This window comes from Procambarus clarkii, chromosome 25, assembly GCF_040958095.1.
Source record: "Procambarus clarkii isolate CNS0578487 chromosome 25, FALCON_Pclarkii_2.0, whole genome shotgun sequence".
Taxonomy (NCBI): domain Eukaryota; kingdom Metazoa; phylum Arthropoda; class Malacostraca; order Decapoda; family Cambaridae; genus Procambarus; species Procambarus clarkii.
The window spans coordinates 11,875,813-11,895,812 of NC_091174.1; the positions used below are offsets into that span (position 1 = coordinate 11,875,813).

General features: G+C 43.8%; 1 long non-coding RNA gene and 1 other non-coding gene across 3 annotated transcripts in view; one reads left to right on the forward strand and one right to left on the reverse strand.

Annotated features, from left to right (window-relative positions):
* LOC138368639 (uncharacterized) overlaps positions 1–20,000 on the reverse strand; it is a 392,302-nt gene that overhangs the window by 17,954 nt on the left and 354,348 nt on the right. Inside the window, exon 3 of one of the 2 annotated variants that reach the window (XR_011229622.1) lies at positions 3,013–3,077. The exons of the other annotated variant lie outside the window; for it this stretch is intronic. This is a non-coding gene — a long non-coding RNA (uncharacterized lncRNA). The remainder of the gene's footprint in view (positions 1–3,012; positions 3,078–20,000) is intronic. 2 annotated transcript variants of the gene reach the window in all.
* The window catches only part of LOC123756568 (uncharacterized), a 14,221-nt gene continuing 4,457 nt past the window's right edge, over positions 10,237–20,000 (forward strand). The window contains exons 1-5 of the transcript XR_011229604.1: positions 10,237–10,399; positions 13,309–13,452; positions 15,517–15,707; positions 16,785–16,993; positions 18,119–18,316. This is a non-coding gene — a transcript (uncharacterized protein). The remainder of the gene's footprint in view (positions 10,400–13,308; positions 13,453–15,516; positions 15,708–16,784; positions 16,994–18,118; positions 18,317–20,000) is intronic.

Here is a 20,000-nt window from a genome sequence, read left to right on the forward strand (position 1 = left end):
AATTTTTAATCAATTTTAATCAATAATTAATCAATTTTTACCAATTACCTATTTATATATTTTAAACAATCATTCTTTATCACTATGTATAAAAGTACATCACATACAAAGTAAAGAATAATTTTATGAAATTACCAATAATATACAAAAATAATTCATTCTCAAAAATAATTATAACCCAAATTAACTAAATTATATATTTTCGATCATTGATAGTAAATAAGGAATGCAAAAACTACCTCTGTTAAGATTATGAAAGAAAATTAAAGTTGGAAATAACAAAAAATTATCTTGCATAAAAATAAAAATAGGGTCTAATTTTCTACCTTTTTGCACCAAATTATATATTTTAGACCAATCACACAAATCATCATATACAAAACCTATCTATAGTGAGATCTTTAAGAATATTATAAATAAATAAAATATCTTTTAAAGAATTGTCCCTGGCATGAAAAAGTATATTCACACATAAATTAAAACCATCTTTTAGGCCCTTCGTAATTCAGCACAATGTGCAAAAGTACATTTTGTGTGATTAAAACGAAGTTACATTTGGAGAAAAATCCCACCAGAAATCATGTAATAACTGACAAAAAGAAAAACCATCTTAATACATTTCTTTTTTTCCCCCAAAAATATAATTTTGGCCCCCTGATTACCACCAGTTGCATTACCCTCTGAAGTAACACAACTGGTGTGATTTTGAAGAAAAATATATTTCGAGAAAAATGTCAAAATTTCCCATTACACATGAACAAAAATATTAAGCGAATTCCTCAAATTATAACTCTTGAAGTCTTCATATCAGCGTGTAGTGACGTAAGTCTCGTGGGATTTTAAAGACATTTCAAATTTTTATGAGTTTTTTTTGTCTAATAACCTGCTCAGGGTATTGTGGCTCCTGCGTTGTTTGGCCAGCGTTCAGGCCCCCTGTGTGTGGGTGTGTGGGTGTGTGTGTGTGTGTGATAAATATACAGATAAGATAGAAGAAAAATAATTCGGGAGTCAGTGTATTAGAGAACCGATGGTTTGAAAGGTGGGGTCCAAGAGCTAACAACTCGATCCTGAAGGCACAAATGGTAAATACATACACACACACACACACACACACACACACACACACACACACACACACACACACACACTCACAAGGGGCCTCACGGTTGAGTAGACAGTGCTCGTGGGTCGTAGTCCTAAGGGCCCGGGTTCGATTCCCGGCCGAGGCGCAAACAAATGGGCAGAGTTTTTGACCCTGTTCACCTAGCAGTAAATAGAAACCTGGGAGTTAGACAGCAGCTACGGGCTGCATCCTGGGGATGTTAGTGTGTGTGTGTGTGTTAGAGAGAAATATATGTAGTAATAGAGGAAAAATAAATTGGTTAGAAAGGCGGGGTCCAAGAGCATCGAGGAATGAGCTACGAAGAGAGACTGAAGGAACTAAACCTGACGACGTTAGAAACGAGGAGGGAGAGGATGGACATGATACACACGTATGAAATACTTAGTGGGATTGAGCTATATATAGTTGTAATGGCTTAGGCTTTTCCCCTGATAATTCCCATCCCATAGAAGGATTGACACGGTGGAAACAGGACATGTTTACACTGAAAGCCAATAGAACAATGGGGCCACGGATGGAAGCTTGAGACTCACATGTATCATAGAAATATTAGAAAGTTTTCTTTTATAGTAACGGTAATGAGTAAATGGAACGACCTAAGGAGCAGGTTGTAGACACAAACTCAATCCATAACTTAAATACAGGTACAAAAGGGAAATATGTCAGGAATCATTGCATTAGACAACCAGAGGCTAGAAAGCAGGGTCCAAAAGCTAGAGCTCCATCCAGGAGGCATAAATAGGTGGGTACACACACACACACACACACACGTACATTATTCAACACATTAGACAACCGGCAGTTACAAAAGGCGGGGTCCAAGAGCTAACAATTCGATCCTGCTAAAACAATAAATACATATACTAAAACTTAACAGAGATCATCTTTAAAAAATATATATATCACGAAATTAACGTTAGCAATTAAATATAAAAGTACGGGAGAATTTTGAACATAAACCCATGACACTCCACTAAAAATGTCGACCAAAAATCTAAAAATTAGAATAATTTTTTTTTATTTAGAGCAATCCACTTTCATGGTTTAAAAAGTCAGATATTTTCCAGGGAATATTTATGGAATTCCTAAATTGTCGGAGCCTTCAGATCTCCCCCAGTACGCCCCTCCCTTGTAGCCTTTGGCAGGGCTTGGTGACGGGGGAAGCTGGTGGGTGACAAGACCGGGTGGGTGGGTGACACGACCAGGTATGTGGGTGACAAGACCAGGTGGGTGGGTGACAAGACCCCTTGAGTGGGGGCAACCATTTCATACCCAATTATCACCGAGAAGAAAACTGGATGAAAGGTGGAACAAGAGGTCATGAATACTCTCCAGGTGATATTCTTAACAAGTTCTGGCATAGAGCATTAATAATACCAGTGGGAGCATGTCTGTCATTAATGTAACTGATAATGCTGTCACAGCTCATCACCAGTCTTCAACAGTCATCCCAACCCATCAAGAGTCATAGTGACCCATCAACAGTCATCCCAACACCTCTTCACCCTTATACATTGTCTACCTCTTCACCCTTATACATTGTCTACCTCTTCACCCTTATACATTGTCTACCTCTTCACCCTTATACATTGTCTACCTCTTCACCCTTATACATTGTCTACCTCTTCACCCTTATACATTATCTACCTCCCTCATTCTATTCTTCCCTTCTTCCGATTTTTCTCCAAAATATTTTCGCACTGACATGCAACGTTAGTGTGCTTTCCTTGTTCCTCTCTCTCCTCTCCCTCTCTTCTCCTCTCCTCTCCCTCCCTCTCTCTCCTCTCCCTCCCTCTCTCCTCTCCCTCTCTCTCTCTCTCTCTCCCTCTCTCTCTCTCCCTCCCTCTCTCCCTCCCTCGGTGCTGTGCCAGGTGTGGTGGAGTACTCACCCGGTGCCCGCGACCGTCAGGTAAACGGTTGGTTGAAGTCACGGAGAAAGGCCATCGTCACCAGCCTGGCGAGAGGAAGGTGACATTAGTGATCTGTCATGTTGATCTGTCATGTTGATCTGTCATGTATGTTGATCTGTCATGTTGATCTGTCATGTTGATGTCATGTTGATCTGTCATGTTGTGTCAGTCATGTTGATCTGTCATGTTGATCTGTCATGTTGATCTGTCATGTTGATCTGTCATGTTGATCTGTCATGTATGTTGATCTGTCATGTTGATCTGTCATGTTGATGTCATGTTGATCTGTCATGTTGATCTGTCATGTTGATCTGTCATGTTGATCTGTCATGTTGATCTGTCATGTTGATCTGTCATGTATGTTGATCTGTCATGTTGATCTGTCATGTTGTGTCAGTCATGTTGATCCGTCATGTGTGTTGATCTGTCATGTGTGTGTTGATCTGTCATGTGTGTTGATCTGTCATGTGTGTTGATCTGTCATGTGTGTTGATCTGTCATGTGTGTTGATCTGTCATGTTGATCTGTCATGTTGTGTCAGTCATGTGTGTATTGCGTGAAAATTAGCATACGACTTGATAGGGAAGTATACTGCGGGTGTGGTCTAGCCATGTATACTACGGGTGTGGTCTAGCCATGTATACTGCGGGTGTGGTCTAGCCATGTATACTGCGGGTGTGGTCTACTCATGTATACTGCGGGTGTGGTCTAGCCATGTATACTGCGGGTGTGGTCTAGCCATGTATACTGCGGGTGTGGTCTAGCCATGTATACTGCGGGTGTGGTCTACTCATGTATACTGCGGGTGTGGTCTAGCCATGTATACTGCGGGTGTGGTCTAGCCATGTATACTGCGGGTGTGGTCTAGCCATGTATACTGCGGGTGTGGTCTAACCATGTATACTGCAGGTGTGGTCTAGCCATGTATACTGCAGGTGTGGTCGAGCCATGTATACTGCAGGTGTGGTCTAGCCATGTATACTGCGGGTGTGGTCTAGCCATGTATACTGCGGGTGTGGTCTAGCCATGTATACTGCGGGTGTGGTCTAACCATGTATACTGCAGGTGTGGTCTAGCCATGTATACTGCAGGTGTGGTCGAGCCATGTATACTGCAGGTGTGGTCTAGCCATGTATACTGCAGGTGTGGTCTAGCCATGTATACTGCAGGTGTGGTCTAACCATGTATACTGCAGGTGTGGTCTAACCATGTATACTGCGGGTGTGGTCAAGCCATGTATACTGTGTGCGTTACTGAAGCCATGTGCGGATGACACAGTTACATAATATTGATATTTTCTCTGTTGCTTACTGTTACTACTAATCAAATAACTAATCAGTTTAACTATCATACATAACTTGATACCATTTTATAATTGAGATTTAAATAATATGCTAGGCTTGTTTTGAGTAAGAAAAGTTACAATGAAACTTTAAGCAATAACTATGTTAATCAAATTGTCTCAGGTTAAGACGGATACTGTCTTACCCATGTACGTAGATTTGCGTCTAATACTTCATAAACTAAAGACAACTTCCTCCAACCATATATACATATTTTAAGTGTAATAAACTAGTTGTTGGAAGGTATACATAATTGTATCAGTGAGTCCCTTCTCCCTCATGTATAAACCCGTCGTCCCCATAAACCCATAATATATTAACACTTCATGAAATAAAAATATTAGTGAGAACTGAACTTCCGATTCCCTTCTTCACATGAGGAGTTAAAAGCAACCTATAATTTTGCACGATTATAGGTACCGTGTTTATATGGTATATAAACCATATAAAGAATCGGTAATTTATGCATAATATACATAGTTATTTTGCAGCGAAAGTAAATGGTTGGTAAACAGAATGTGTGGGACTACACTTGTACGTCTACATTGGCTGGTACGTAGCCAGCTGGTATCTGGGAGCCGGTCGGCCGACCGGACAGCAAGCTGGACTTGTGATCCTGTGGTCCTGGGTTCGATCCCAGGGTGAGTGTCATGCACTCATGCACGCATGACACTCAACGTTGATCGTCTCCCTGTGAGACGTAATTCATTCTGTATTTGGCATGCTTGCAATTTTATTTTTATGCTATTGTATGTTATATTTTATCTAAGTATTTGTTATGTCTCCATGCTTCTTGTGTATTTTGTGTTTACCATCGTAGGCCACGTACATATATTTTAGTTGTTTTTAGATGTATTATGTTTTTAGGGTTACTGTTGAAGGGCCCAAGCGACCCATGCCCTGTGGCTGGGCCGCTGGGCTCTAGAGCTAGAGCAATACCCTTATCACCCTGAAGTGGCAAGGGGATTTAAGGAGACAAAAAAAAAACTGATTTATCAGGCTGTGATGCCGTCAGGAACCTGTCCTCTTACAAATTACGTAAAAGAACGTAACTTGAAAATAAAAATAATTGAAAATAAATTTTGGATTTTTGTTTCAAAACAGCAAATTAAGGGTCCTCTGGTAGGTTAGGAGGGCAGGAAGTTCTCCTAAGGTTTCAATGCGTCGTCAAAACCGTTAATTGAAAGTTTCCTCTCCTAACCTAACAGCCTAAGCCAGAGGACCCAAAACAGAAAACGGGACAGTACGTCACTTTCGTGAGCCGATTTCATTTTGAATTACGTCGATTTTTAGCCTGAGTGCGCGTACGAGCGAAAAGCGACGTCATTTGTAGGAGAACGGGTTGATGTCAGGCAGCAAGCTGTGCGGACCCACAGTCTATGTGATCACAGGACCCTCACAGAGGAAGGCTAGCAGGCAGGTACAGACCCACGATCACCCATGCCCTTGTCAGGCAGCAAGCTGTGCGGACCCACAGTCTATATGATCACAGGACCCCCACAGAGGGAGGCTAGCAGGCAGGTACAGACCCACGATCACTCATGCCCCCACCATTAACCTCGTGTGTATCTCACTACACACACCATGTTCCTGAACAAATAGCCTGGATGTGTCACAACGGAAAGGTTGATGGTATTCTTGAGAGATATAAGAATTTTGCACCAAGACTAATTTTTTGTTGAATTATCTGCATGTCTCTTGCAAATTGTCTATACAGTATACCTAGGTCATAAAAGTATTTGTGTGTACGTCTGATACCATACTTCTTGTGAAGGAGGAAATGAATATGTTTATCTCTCAGAATGTTTGGTAATGTGTTTATTGTTTGTGATGTGTGTTTATGTATGTATTAACACGATGTACTGAACGGGGTGAGAATAGCTTGAGCTACCTCATCCCTTTGTGTGTATTTTACCTCAATAAACTTATTTCAATTTCAATTCAATTTCACACCATCAACACCATTCTGCACATATCAACACCAAGTGTAGCACAGGCCAGTTACCTGGCATCACGGTGATTGGAAAATTTTACATTTCAATCCTTGAGCGTTACTGAAAATTAACTGCACACACGCCGCTGGTATTCGGTAGTTTCACAGTGATTTTCCCTAACAATGTACACCAATCATTGTAGCATGTTGATAGTAAACAATGAAACCTCTGACGCAGTTATTTTAAACAATATAGCAAACCTGGCATTGTTTTGCTTTCAATTTGAATTTTATTTTTAATTAATTGCATCAATTTGTTCAGCGTTACTGCGTTAGGGGTTGTGACGAAGCCTCAGGAGGGAGGGGGAGGGGGGGTAATGACCACCTTCCCGGTTTTTTTGAGGGCACATTACACTGGCTTAATGCATCAATTAAATGAAGCCGTTTGGGCAAGCATGCTAGGCGACCTAGCTACACGGGTCACGGTAGCCAAACACCAGGGGCCGTGTCAGACAGATAACAGTGGCCGTGCCAGACAGATAACAGGGACCGTGCCAGACAATAACAGGGACCGTGCCAGACAATAACAGGGACCGTGCCAGACAATAGCAGGGACCGTGCCAGACAAATAACAGGGACCGTGCCAGACAAACACCAAGGGGTCACGACAGACTGGTCTTTATATGCCCTATCAATTCCTCTGAGAATCTTGTATGTGGTGATCATGTCTACCCCTAACTCTTCTGTCTTCTAGCGACGTGAGGTTTAGTTCCCGTAGTCTCTCCTCGTAGCTCATACCCCTCAGCTCGGGTACTAGTTTCTGGTAGCATACCTCTGAACCTTCTCCAATTAAGTCTTGTGCTTTACGAGATATAGATTCCATGCTGGAGCTGCATACTCCAGGATTGGTCTGACATATATGGTATACAAGGTTCTCAAGGATTCCTAACACAAGTTACTATAGGTGTGTGTGTGTGTGTGTGTGTGTGTGTGTGTGTGTGTGTGTGTGTGTGTGTGTGTGTGTGTGTGTGTGTGTTAGAGAGAAATATATGTAGTAGACATGATAGAATAAAGATCAGGAATCGGTGTATTAGACAACGACATTTAGAAAGGCGTTTCTAACCCCAAGAGCTGACAGCTCCCTCCTGCAGGCACAAATAGCAAATATACACACTATACACACACACACCCAATAACCCACCCACAACCACATCCTCCCCCTACACCCCACCCCACCACCCACAACCTCCCCCCCCCACCCCACCCCACCCACCCACTACCACAACCTCCCCCCTACACCCCACCCCCCCCACCCACAACCACAACCTCCCCCCTACACCCCATCCCACCCCACCCACCTTATGCACAATGAAATTACTTTTATGGTGATGACTTGATAATGTAAGCAGTGTAAATAAAGGGCTGACACATATGCCGCCAGAAGCTCTACTTTCATTTGCTGGCGTCAATGACCTCAACGTTGCAACACCTGCCAAAAAAAAACTATGATCAATATATTTGTGATATTGTGGCCGGCGTCACTCAACACGGAGCACAAACACATTCTAAAGCCATTGGGACGCTTCGACAAATTTGATGGGAATTCCTCTGGGATTTATAAAATATAATTTATCATTCCATTGGAGTAGTCGGTACAGAAACGACCTCGTTTCCTGCAGGTCGATGCTCGATCCCAGACACTCCTATCCCAGCTCCTAGTCCTCATATCCCATCCCACTGCTATATAGCCATGGTGAATTAGCGCTTTCTCCTCATAATTACCTTGCCTATGCAGGCGATGAGTCACAATAACGTGGCTAAAGTATGTGGAGAATGGTCCAGGACGGACCGAAACGTGGTCGTCCCTTCACCTTCTAGTGTGTGGTCTGGTCAACTACCTTGCCTAATAAATGTTAATATTCAGATACAAATTATCAATCAAATTTTCTATAAATGTAATGATCCAAACCTCCCATCTGCCTGAAGAGGACGTGCGAGCTTCACCAGCCACTTAAAAGGTCAGCTGATCACTAGCTTTGTCTCAACCAGAAAGGCTGGACTTGTAAATAAAACTGGATGGTGTAAACGAGGGAGTGAGTCTACAACAATACTATTTTGGTAAGCTTTCCACTCACGTAAAAGGTGGCACAAGCTTATGACATGGCAGTGACAGTGGCAGGCACAGTGACGTGGAAGTGACAGTGGCAGGTACAGTGACATGACAGTGCCAGGCACGGTGACATGGCAGGCACGATTTATTGTAAAGCCACACAGAACTGGTCCATGGACCCTCAACTCCGATGTTTGAAAACGGAGGATATCACAAAGTATAAAACACAAGACCCTTTGCCGTAAATTAGCTTGATATGATAGCCTCCCAAACAACCAATGATAGCCCACAAACTACCAGCACTTCCTTAAACCGGTTAAAAGACTGAGCTTAGTAAACAACACGAAGACGTCCACCAATTCTACATTCAAGTTTAAAATGGAAGTTCGACATGAAGTTAATTACATTCGCAAATAAATTAAGATTTAAATATATAATATAAAAAAACACGATTTGAATGAAGTATTTATATTTTATTAAACACTCAGACATTTTCACTTGATAGATATCCATTATTCATATTGTTTAATACGTGGATATTGTTAGTTACTATGCAGGACACCGTGGCTCTCTCGCCTCGTTTGCAACAAGGAAAAGAATTGTTCAATGGAAATTACACTTGATAGAGGAGTTGGTCTTCTATATTCCTTCTCACTCTCATCGTTTTCTTTGATTATTAAGCTTCTTACTCCAAAGAAAACGGCCCGGCCTCCTAATCAGTGGCCATATGTTGGTTGACACAGCCTTAAGCTCACTGTTTATGAATAAAAAAAACGCTTAACACGACTGAAACTTATGGTAGAATATTTACCGGACAGTATTTACCGAACAGTGCTTCACTGATGTCCTCTGTTCGAACTGCATCTCTGGAAATGTTTCAACCCCTTGAACTGCAAATATAAATAACTGCAAACTACATCTAATTTAACCAAATTTTGGTCAAACTTTACACCAAATTGTATTATATAATTGTTTTAATTTACATAAAATATTAACCCCGATTTTGAGTACACGGTACATTAAAATTGATGGGGTACGTCTTTGGGGTCGGCCGCTGGATGGACGAGCACACCTGAGGACTGGTTGCTATCCCGCTAATCGGGTCAACGATGCCAGTCAAATACTGTACTTACATCTATCAACCTATTCTTAGCTCGTGATCCTGCAACCCTGTCGTAGTCCCCGAACTGAAGCACTGTTCGATTAAAGTTCGAACTTCAAACATTTATAAATACGAAATGTACACACTACATTACGGTAGTTGCTGGATTAAAGAGCATTGAGCCGACGTTTCGTGCAAGGGCTGCACATATTTTGTGCAGCCCTTGTGAGTATTTGCATTATATGATTCCCCAGCCTACGTTCGTAGTTATAAATCGAAACGTGCTTCATTCACTTCCAGCTAGTGATGGAGATAAGATAATCCGTCGGCCAAATACTAGTTAAGGTAGCTGCTGCTTCCCTGTTTATGAATAACAATTGACACATGATTCAACTGCTCACGTTTGAGATTTTCTCGAACAATGCTTCACACTTCCAAGGCTCGAAGCTCACGTCTGCAAATGCTTCATTATAAATTACATAAATGCCAAGAGCCCAAAAACACACTAAGGTTAACCTAACCTTGGTTTAACTATAAACAAAACTGATTGCTTACAATCAAGTTAATGTAACAATTATCCACGAGACAAGAATAGACCGTCCTTTCATATGCAACATCTGCATATATATCTCTACATTTCCACCGTGTGAACATATCTTGAAGGATCTTCCCCAGATTCAGAATCTATCCAATGAAGCGGCTCCATCTTGTTATAATGCTGGTACGAGCATGTCAACACGACGAGCGGTCGTTCACCTCAACGGGTTCCCACACAACCGGATCGTCGCGTCCACAGACTCCTATTGCCAGTCTATCATCAAAACATAGGGCTGGCGGGCTCACCAAGTTTATGTACAAAATATGGACAATCCCAGTCGGTAATAGTTCGTATTCTGGATATTAATCTCTGTTCAAAGCTACGACTCGAGACGTGCTTCAGTTTCTTCCAGCCCGTCTTGTTCAAGACTCGCTAAACAGTGGAGAGCAAAACACCTTATCCTTTGAAGACACAAACACCCAATATATAGCAAAGTTAAAGTAAATTTAGAATCGTGTTGTTATTGCATTGTATAAAATATTCAGAATGGCAGTTGGATACCAAATGTGTGTCTAAGACTCACTGACGTCGGTGAGTCGGTGTTAGTGATATTATCCCAATGAAGAAGATGAGTTTGGATCCTGTTTACAGTGGGCGACCTTCCCAAACTCGCCTCGCCACACAGCCTCCAGAATCCTTACTAATCGACCCGAGTAGACAATGTCACGCGAATATGCCTGACGAATCAAGTGTCATGAGGACATAGCTAACACAAGCCCAAGTGAAAGTATATATTTGTGAAAGTGCAATTGAGAGACTACTGCAAGTTTTAGCTGCAATTCAAGCGATATTAGTGGAACAAGCCGCCAGCATTACTCCAAGTACGAGCACCAACAGAGGGGGTTGAGTATTCATTGTATAAATGATATGAGTACTATAGATCAGGGAAATATTACTCATTGAGTAATATTAACAATAGGCAGAGGTTATTGAGGGGTATTTACCCACTGGACGAGAGGCAGGGGGGTCACCGTGACCCAGATAGCGACCATTGAGCTCCGGCCACACGTGGCACCTGGTCGCTCAGTGCCTCAGTGTGTGTTCCAGACTGGTGAGTGTAAGCACCTCCTCCAGTACACCCTCCCCCCCCACAACACACTACACCCCAAGTACCTTCCCCCTCACCCTCCAGCCACAGCACTCTGCCTTCACCACACACGTCTCCAACAGCAGCACAACCACCTGTGACAACACCAGTGACAACAGTGTCAACACCAGTGACAACAGTGTTAACACCAGTGACAACATTGTCAACACCAGTGACAACACCAGTGACAACAGTGTTAACACCAGTGACAACATTGTCAACACCAGTGACAACACCAGTGACAACAGTGTTAACACCAGTGACAACATTGTCAACACCAGTGACAACACCAGTGTTAACACCAGTGACAACATTGTCAACACCAGTGTCAACACCTGTGACAACAGTGTTAACACCAGTGACAACATTGTCAACACCAGTGTCAACACCTGTGGACAACAGTGTCAACACCATGGACAACAGTGTCAACACCAGTGACAACATTGTCAACACCAGTGCCAACAGTCATGACCAGTGACAACAGTGTCAACACCAGTGACACAACAGTGTCAACACCAGTAACAACAGTGTCAACACCAGTGACAACAGTGTCAACACCAGTGACAACATTGTCAACACCAGTGACAACAGTGTCAACACCGTTACAACATTGTCAACACCAGTGACAACAGTGTCAACACCAGTGACAACAGTGTCAACACCAGTGACAACAGTGCCAACACCAGTGACAACAGTGTCAACACCAGTGACAACAGTGTCAACACCAGTGACAACACCAGTGACAACATTGTCACACCAGTGACAAACATTGTCAACACAGTGACAACAGTGTCAACACCAGTGACAACAGTGTCAACACCAGTGACAACATTGTCAACACCAGTGACAACAGTGTCAACACCAGTGACAGTGTCAACAACAGTGACAACACCAGTGACAACAGTGTCAACACCAGTGACAACAGTGCCAACACCAGTGACAACAGTACCAACACCAGTGACAACAGTGCCAACACCAGTGACAACATTGTCAACACCAGTGACAACATTGTCCAACACCAGTGTCAACACAAGTGACAACAGTGTCAACACCAGTGACAACAGTGTCAACACCTGTGACAAACAGTGTCAACACCTGTGACAACAGTGACAACACTGTCAACACCAGTGACAACAACAGTGCCAACACCAGTGACAACACCAGTGGCAACATTGTCAACACCAGTGACAACAGTGTCAACACCAGTGGCAACATTGTCAACACCAGTGACAACAGTGTCAACACCAGTGACAACACCAGTGACAACAGTGTCAACACCAGTGACAACAGTGTCAACACCAGTGACAACATTGTCACCACCAGTGACAACATTGTCACCACCAGTAATAACAGTGACAAACACCAGCGACAACACCAGTGACAACACCAGTGCCAACACCAGTGACAACAGTGCCAACACCAGTGACAACAGTGTCAACACCAGTGACAACATTGTCACCACCAGTGACAACACCAGCGACAACACCAGTAACAACATCAGTGACAACAGTGCCAACACCAGTGACAACACCAGTGTCAACACCAGTGACAACACCAGTGTCAACAACAGTGCCAACACCAGTGACAACAGTGTCAACACCAGTGACAACATTGTCACCACCAGTGACAACACCAGCGACAACAGTGACATCAGTGACACCAGTGCCAACACCAGTGACAACACCAGCGACAACAGTGTCAACACCAGTGACAACATTGTCACCACCAGTGACAACATTGTCACCACCAGTAACAACACCAGTGACAACACCAGTGACACCAGTGTCAACACCAGTGACAACACCAGCGACAACACCAGTGCAACACCAGTGTCAACACCAGTGACAACACCAGTGACACCAGTGTCAACACCAGTGACACCAGTGTCAACACCAGTGCCAACACCAGTGACAACATTGTCACCACCAGCGACAACACCAGTGACAACACCAGTGACACCAGTGTCAACAACAGTGCCAACACCAGTGACAACAGTGCCAACACCACCAGCATATCCCCCCTCGCCCACACACAACCCACAAGACTGGGAAGGCAACACTGAACACCATTTACTTATAACAACAGAAGTGGGTGAGCGGCAGGGCGGGAGCCAAGAGACAGACAGACAGACGGCAGCAGATGGACAGACAGGAGGAGGCATCATCAACACCTGTTGGCCAGACACGTGGAAGACATCACCGAGGCGTGGGTGAAGCGTCTCCTCCTCCACAGCCTCACCGCCTCCGGTAATTCTCAGGCTCATCTGCTGTTTTAGAATTGTTTACCTCTTTAAGTTCGTCTGCTCCTTTAGAATTGTTTACCTCTTTAAGTTCGTCTGCTCCTTTAGAATTGTTTACCTCTTTAAGTTCGTCTACTCCTTTAGAATTGTTTACCTCTTTAAGTTCGTCTACTCCTTTAGAATTGTTTACCTCTTTAAGTTCGTCTACTCCTTTAGAATTGTTTCCCTCTTTAAGTAGTGTTTGTGTTCTCTTAGACCTGTTGGTAATAGGATTGAGCGAGCGAGGTCTGTCGGCCGCGTCATATAACAACAAAATGCTAATTTTAAACTTGGAATTAATGTCAAAGGCCAAGAGAGCTACGCTGCATTTTTCCCGCATTTTACCATAACAAATTTAATATTAACTTGTTCCCAGATCTAAGAAGAGAAGATTACAGAACACCCAAGAGACTGTACATTTACAATACTCATTATTCTTCACAAGAGGAATTATGATAATAATTGTGATCTAAAATTGTTACCTAAACTGTCTCAAGGCGTGCTGCGGGGTAGCCCTAGGCGTGCCGCAGGGTAGCCTTAGGCCCGCTTTAGGGCAGCCCACAGTGTGGTGGTTTGACAGGAGGAAAAGAATTTCAGCACAAGCATCCATGACCAAACATTTCCTAACAGCAAAGTTAGGAAATGTGCTCCCAATACACATGATAAGTGAGTACATGTGCACAGATACACATATGGAGGTAGGGAGATGATCTTTAACTTAAATCTTTACCAATAGTAATAGAATTTATAATATTAAATCAAATGAATCTGGAGATAATTTTATTGAAGCAAAATTGGATAGCTGTTTCCTAATATATAGTTTCCTAATAGAGTTTCCTAAGATATAGAGTTTCCTAATATAATAACTCAAATATTCACTAAAAGCGGGGTTATATATAATATTTGTAAAGATGCTAATAAGCGAAATAGAAAGACCAAATCTACCATTCACAAATTATTTCAAGATGACATAAAAAACTACAAAAGAATAGCCATTATTTAAAAAAAAATCGTAAATTTAATTTCTTTATTAAAAGATCCAGTGTATTTTTACTCACGTTTTAATGCTCTTTTCTGGAGCATTTGTCCCTAGAGTTTGTAGTTTATTATATTAATAAGGATGTTTTTATTGTTTGGGAATTCCTGCTGATATTGTACCTAGGTATTTATGGCCTTGATGTAAGTAGGTTGTGCGCACTCCTTTTGTTTTTCCACTAGCACCTTCAAATTTGCTTGTCCAGTAATTACTTAGGTCTTCCACAGTCGATGAATTTATTAGATCCATAAATTATACTTGCTAGATGCTCAAAAAGCACTTACTGTAGCCTTAATAACCCTACAGAGGTTAATAAGCAGTACTCCCAACACCAAGACAAGACCTCTTAAGTCCAGACACAGATCACCAGAACCTCAAGGTCATCAACGAGGAACTAAACCAACGATTCCTCTGCCATATACACTGAACAAAGTGGTCCACACCTCCATCTTGACTCCAGTTACGCGAGTGACATTACCGTCACATTCTCATAAAATTCTAAAATGTCAAAGAAAACACTATACCACTATGACTACAGGTAACAAATGCCAGTTCCCGGACCCAGGTGAACAGTACACACCCAGTTCATGACCAAACGTACCACAAATAATCAGTACGGATCAACACTGGTGTAGGTACAAGTTTATAAAAACAATTGTGATTACTCATTTCTGACGACTCGGTAATTTACACAGTATTATCAAGAATACACATGGAAATCACACTAATGTGATATTAATGAGAAAATCATTTGATCAATTGTGGTGGATTCGAACCCTCGACCCGGGTGCTCCTAAGTCGTACATCTTACCACTAGACCAGACTAGAGTACCCATGTCAAGGGTTCGAATCCAATTGATTTTCTCACTTTCAAGAATTATAAAGGATCGTCATGAATACAAAATCATGATATCGACCATATGATGAAGGATCGTTAAGAGCAGATCAGACAAGAGAGAATACATGCGATTCTGATATCATTATTTCTCCTGTTAGGGCGTGAGGGGAGCATAACCCTAAGGAGGTGGAGCCGACACAAGTGCCTGTCTCCAGACCCCCTGGCCGGCCACTCCAGCTCGAGGGTCACCGTCCAAGGTGGAGTACGAGGTGGAGGGCGAGGCGACGACTGACAAGTTGAAGAAGCAGACATTCGTGGTGAAGATGGTGCCCACTGAGGGCCACATGGCGTGAGTCAAACCACCATCAATCTCTCTCTCTCTTAGCGCTTCTCTCCGCCCATCCATTTGGGCTGGGCGATAGAACGCCGGCCTCGCTTTTTTGCAGAATCGGCGTTCGATCCCCCATGGTCTAATTGGTTGGGCATAGTTCCTTCACTCCGTCCTCATATCCCTATCCATAATGCAGCCTGATTATATAATGATTTATAGGAACAGTTAGTCAAGTTTGACTTGTAATTAATTACATACTGTTTTGCAGAGTATGCAAATCAAGTGCATGCTTCTAGTTTTATTCTTTAATAGAGAGAGCAACAGGTAATTTGCATATCCTGGGTTGAACATATTGCATACCTAGTACTTTGCACTTTAATCATGAATTTGAATGTGGTGCAACCATGCAATCTTGGCAATATATTTTATAATTTTATTATGTAGCTCAGCTTTCTCTATTGAGAAATGTTAGCAACCCGTCCTCCTAATAGAGCGAAGCATTTTGACGTATACTTTACCTAAGGCCAAAATTATCGTACTAGAAAATTGTAGTGGCTCGCGAAAGTGACATACTCTCCCGTTTTCTGTTTTGGGTCCTCTGGTAGGTTAGGATAAGTGCACTTTAGTACGCCAGTTTCTTGACGTTGGGAAAACTTAGGTGGACGGCCTGGAATAACGGTTATTGTTTCAGCCAACGGATGGTTAGTCAGCTGATGTGGCGTTGTCACGTTTAATCACCGTAAATACACCGCTAGGTGAATTTAAATACGTTATTCGAAGTCTAATAGAATTCCTTTCATTATGTTACTGACTAGTATTAGGCATCAATCAGTCTCAGGAGACTATGGAGTGGCGCTCTGGTTGTCGGTCTGGAGTGGCCTCTCCAGAGCACAAAGCCAGGGTATGTTTGATATGAGGGAGAAGCTGTTACCCATGCAGCAGGTCCCCCCCCCCCCCTCTCAACGACGCCGAAAGTGACTGACTAGTATATACATTTTGATAAAGCCTAATAAACTTAATAAACAGCTATATTGCAGGTTCAACTTACACTCAGTCAGTTCCGTCCACCACACTTAACACTTTTGAGACTTCCAGGGGCCTGTTGACGTCTGAGGGGATGCACCCATGTGGAGGTTGGTCAGTACGGGCGGTTCCTGCGGGCGCTGGGGGGCGTGGGAGACGGAGAAGCTGGGCGCGGGCGTGGGCGTGGTGGCCGAGATTGTGCCCGCCCCACGCCCTCGCTCTCAGCACGCCCCATCACTTCACCACTCGTCCTTCCGGAGATCACCAACCTTGGCTACCAGGTGAGCCACCGCCAGGTGAGTTATTACCAGGTGAGTTATTACCAGGTGAGCCACGGCCAGGTGAGCCACGGCCAGGTGAGCCACGACCAGGTGAGCCACGGCCAGGTGAGCCACGACCAGGTGAGCCACAGCCAGATGAGCCACAACCAGGTGAGCCACAGCCAGGGTGAGCCACAACCAGGTGAGCCACGGCCAGGTGAGCCACGGCCAGGTGAGCCACAGCCTGGTGAGCCACAGCCAGGTGAGCCACAACCAGGTGAGCCACAGCCAAGTGAGCCACAGCCTGGTGAGCCACAGCCAGGTGAGCCACAACCAGGTGAGCCACAGCCAAGTGAGCCACAGCCTGGTGAGCCACAGCCAGGTGAGCCACAACCAGGTGAGCCACAGCCAGGTGAGCCACAACCAGGTGAGCCACGGCCAGGTGAGGCCACAGCCTGGTGAGCCACAACCAGGTGAGCCACAGCCAGGTGAGCCACAACCAGGTGAGCCACGGCCAGGTGAGCCACAGCCTGGTGAGCCACAGCCAGGTGAGCCACAACCAGGTGAGCCACAGCCAAGTGAGCCACAGCCAGGTGAGCCACAGCCAGGTGAGCCACAACCAGGTGAGCCACAACCAGGTGAGCCACGGCCAAGTGAGCCACAGCCAGGTGAGCCACAGCCAGGTGAGCCACAACCAGGTGAGCCACAGCCAGGTGAGCCACGGCCAGGTGAGCCACAGCCAGGTGAGCCACAGCCAGGTGAGCCACAGCCACAAGCAAAATTAGTTACATTAACTTAAGTACAAATACATATTACCACATCATGCTGAAAGGTAATTTACGTATCAGATGCGTTGGCAATTACATGAAATTGGTCGTTACAATTAAAATACAGTGTTTTTAATTACTATGAATCCTAACAATGTGGGGTTTACATCCTCGACTCACTATCCAAGGACCCGGGTTTAATCCTCGACCACGGCAGAAATGGTTGGGCTTTTCACATCATGCCTCTATTCACCTAGCAATAAATAGCCATCCGGGAGTTAAGTAGATTGCATAGGGTGAAAGTAAATCAACTTGCACCAGCCTGAGGAACTAATCCACCTTCGGGAACGGCGAAGTGAAATGTCTTGGGTCTTCCCAGACGCGGCTACTGGAGGAGGGACTGACGGCGTCGGAGGTAGTGGTGGTGGCCAAGGCCCTGGGGAGGTTCCATGGGACAGCGGTGGCCTTCAAGGTCTCCAATGGGACCAGCCTCGACGATGCCTTTCCCGCCTGCTTCCCACGTCGCCCGCGCCGACAGTCCGCTCTTCACCTTCTTCCCAAAGGCTGGGTTCGAACGGTGAGGTTCCGAGCTCGACTTGTTCCTTCTGTTTCTTTAATTCGGGTCGTTGTGTACATAATGATGGTTCGCATTAAACTAACTCAAGTCAATCTAACATAGCCCATTCCAATCTGAACTAATCCAGCCCAACCAGAACTAATCCAACCCAATCTAAACTAACCCAACCCAATTTAAACTAACCCAACCCAACCTAAACTAACCCAACCCACCCTAAACTAACCCAAACCCAAATTAACCCAACCCAATTTAAACTAACCCAACTCACACTAACCCAACCCAATTTAAACTAACCCAACCCAATTTAAACTAACCCCAACCCAATTTAAACTAAACCCAACCCAATTTAAACTAACCCAACCCACCCTAAACTAACCAAAACCCAAATCTAAACTAACCCAACCCACCCTAAACTAACCCAACCTAAACTAACCCAACCCCAATCTAAACTAACCCAATTCACACTAACCCAACCCAATTTAAACTAACCCAACCCAACCTAAACTAACCCAACTATATAAATAGTTTTACACAAATTTGGGCCAAATGGCAACAGGCCTGTGAACGACGTGACCACCTAACAACCTAACACCTCATTGCGTGCTAAACTGGGCCACTACCACCTCCTCCACGGGAAATGAAATGACCTAAGATCAAAGTAGCAAATTTTTTCCTTCAATGCTGCCTCTAGTTTTCCTCTGCTGCTTAATTCTTTTCCACCATATTCCTTGAACACTTTATCAGTAAAAAAATCTTAAAGCTTGCTCAAGCAGAGACGCGAGTTTGAGGTCCACCACATGACTCCAAAATCTGACTGGTGGGTTTGGGGACTGGTGTCCTCCTTATTGCCTATCAACCGGACGGTTATTAAGGCCAGCAGAATAGTTTACTGATCCCAGTAAGTATACTTTAGCCCTTAACAGTTCAAGACTAAGGTAAACTCGGTGTATAGCGCGATGCACCCACCCGAGTATACATCCGTGATCCCTTGTAGTCTCACCACCTGACGGAGAATATTCCAGCCGGAAATGAGCTAATGGGTATACATAGCCAGCACCTTCCCTCCCTTCTTGTACCAGATTCACGAAGCAGTTACGCAAGCACTTACGAACCTGTACATCTTATCTCACGCTTTAGCGGCATTGTTTACAATTATTAAACAGTAATGAGCTCCGAAGCACCAGGAGGCTGTTTATAACAATAACAACAGTTGATTGGAAAGTTTTCATGCTTGTAAACTGTTTAATAAATGTAACCAAATCCGTCAAAGATTGAGGAAAGATGTACACGTCCGTAAGTACTTGCGTAACTGCTTCGGGAATCTGGCCCCTGGCGTGCGATTCATCAACCACTTAAGTGTCCACTTACGATCTCCCTATATCTTCAATCATGGCTGCTTGCTTTGTATCTATTAAACAGTTTATTAGCTAAGCGCTAAAAAGTTGTCCATGACAACAATAATAACCTTAGGTTCTGAAGCTTCCGAGCTCGTAAATTGTTTAATAAATACAGACTAAGGTACTATTATCCAGGAAAGATGAACAGGTTTCGTAACTGGTCACATACATACTACACGAGTCCTTGGGCTAGATTCACGAAAGCACTACGAACGTGTACATCTTTCCTCAATTTTTGACGGCTTTGGTTACATTTATTAAACAGTTTACAAGCATGAAAACTTCCC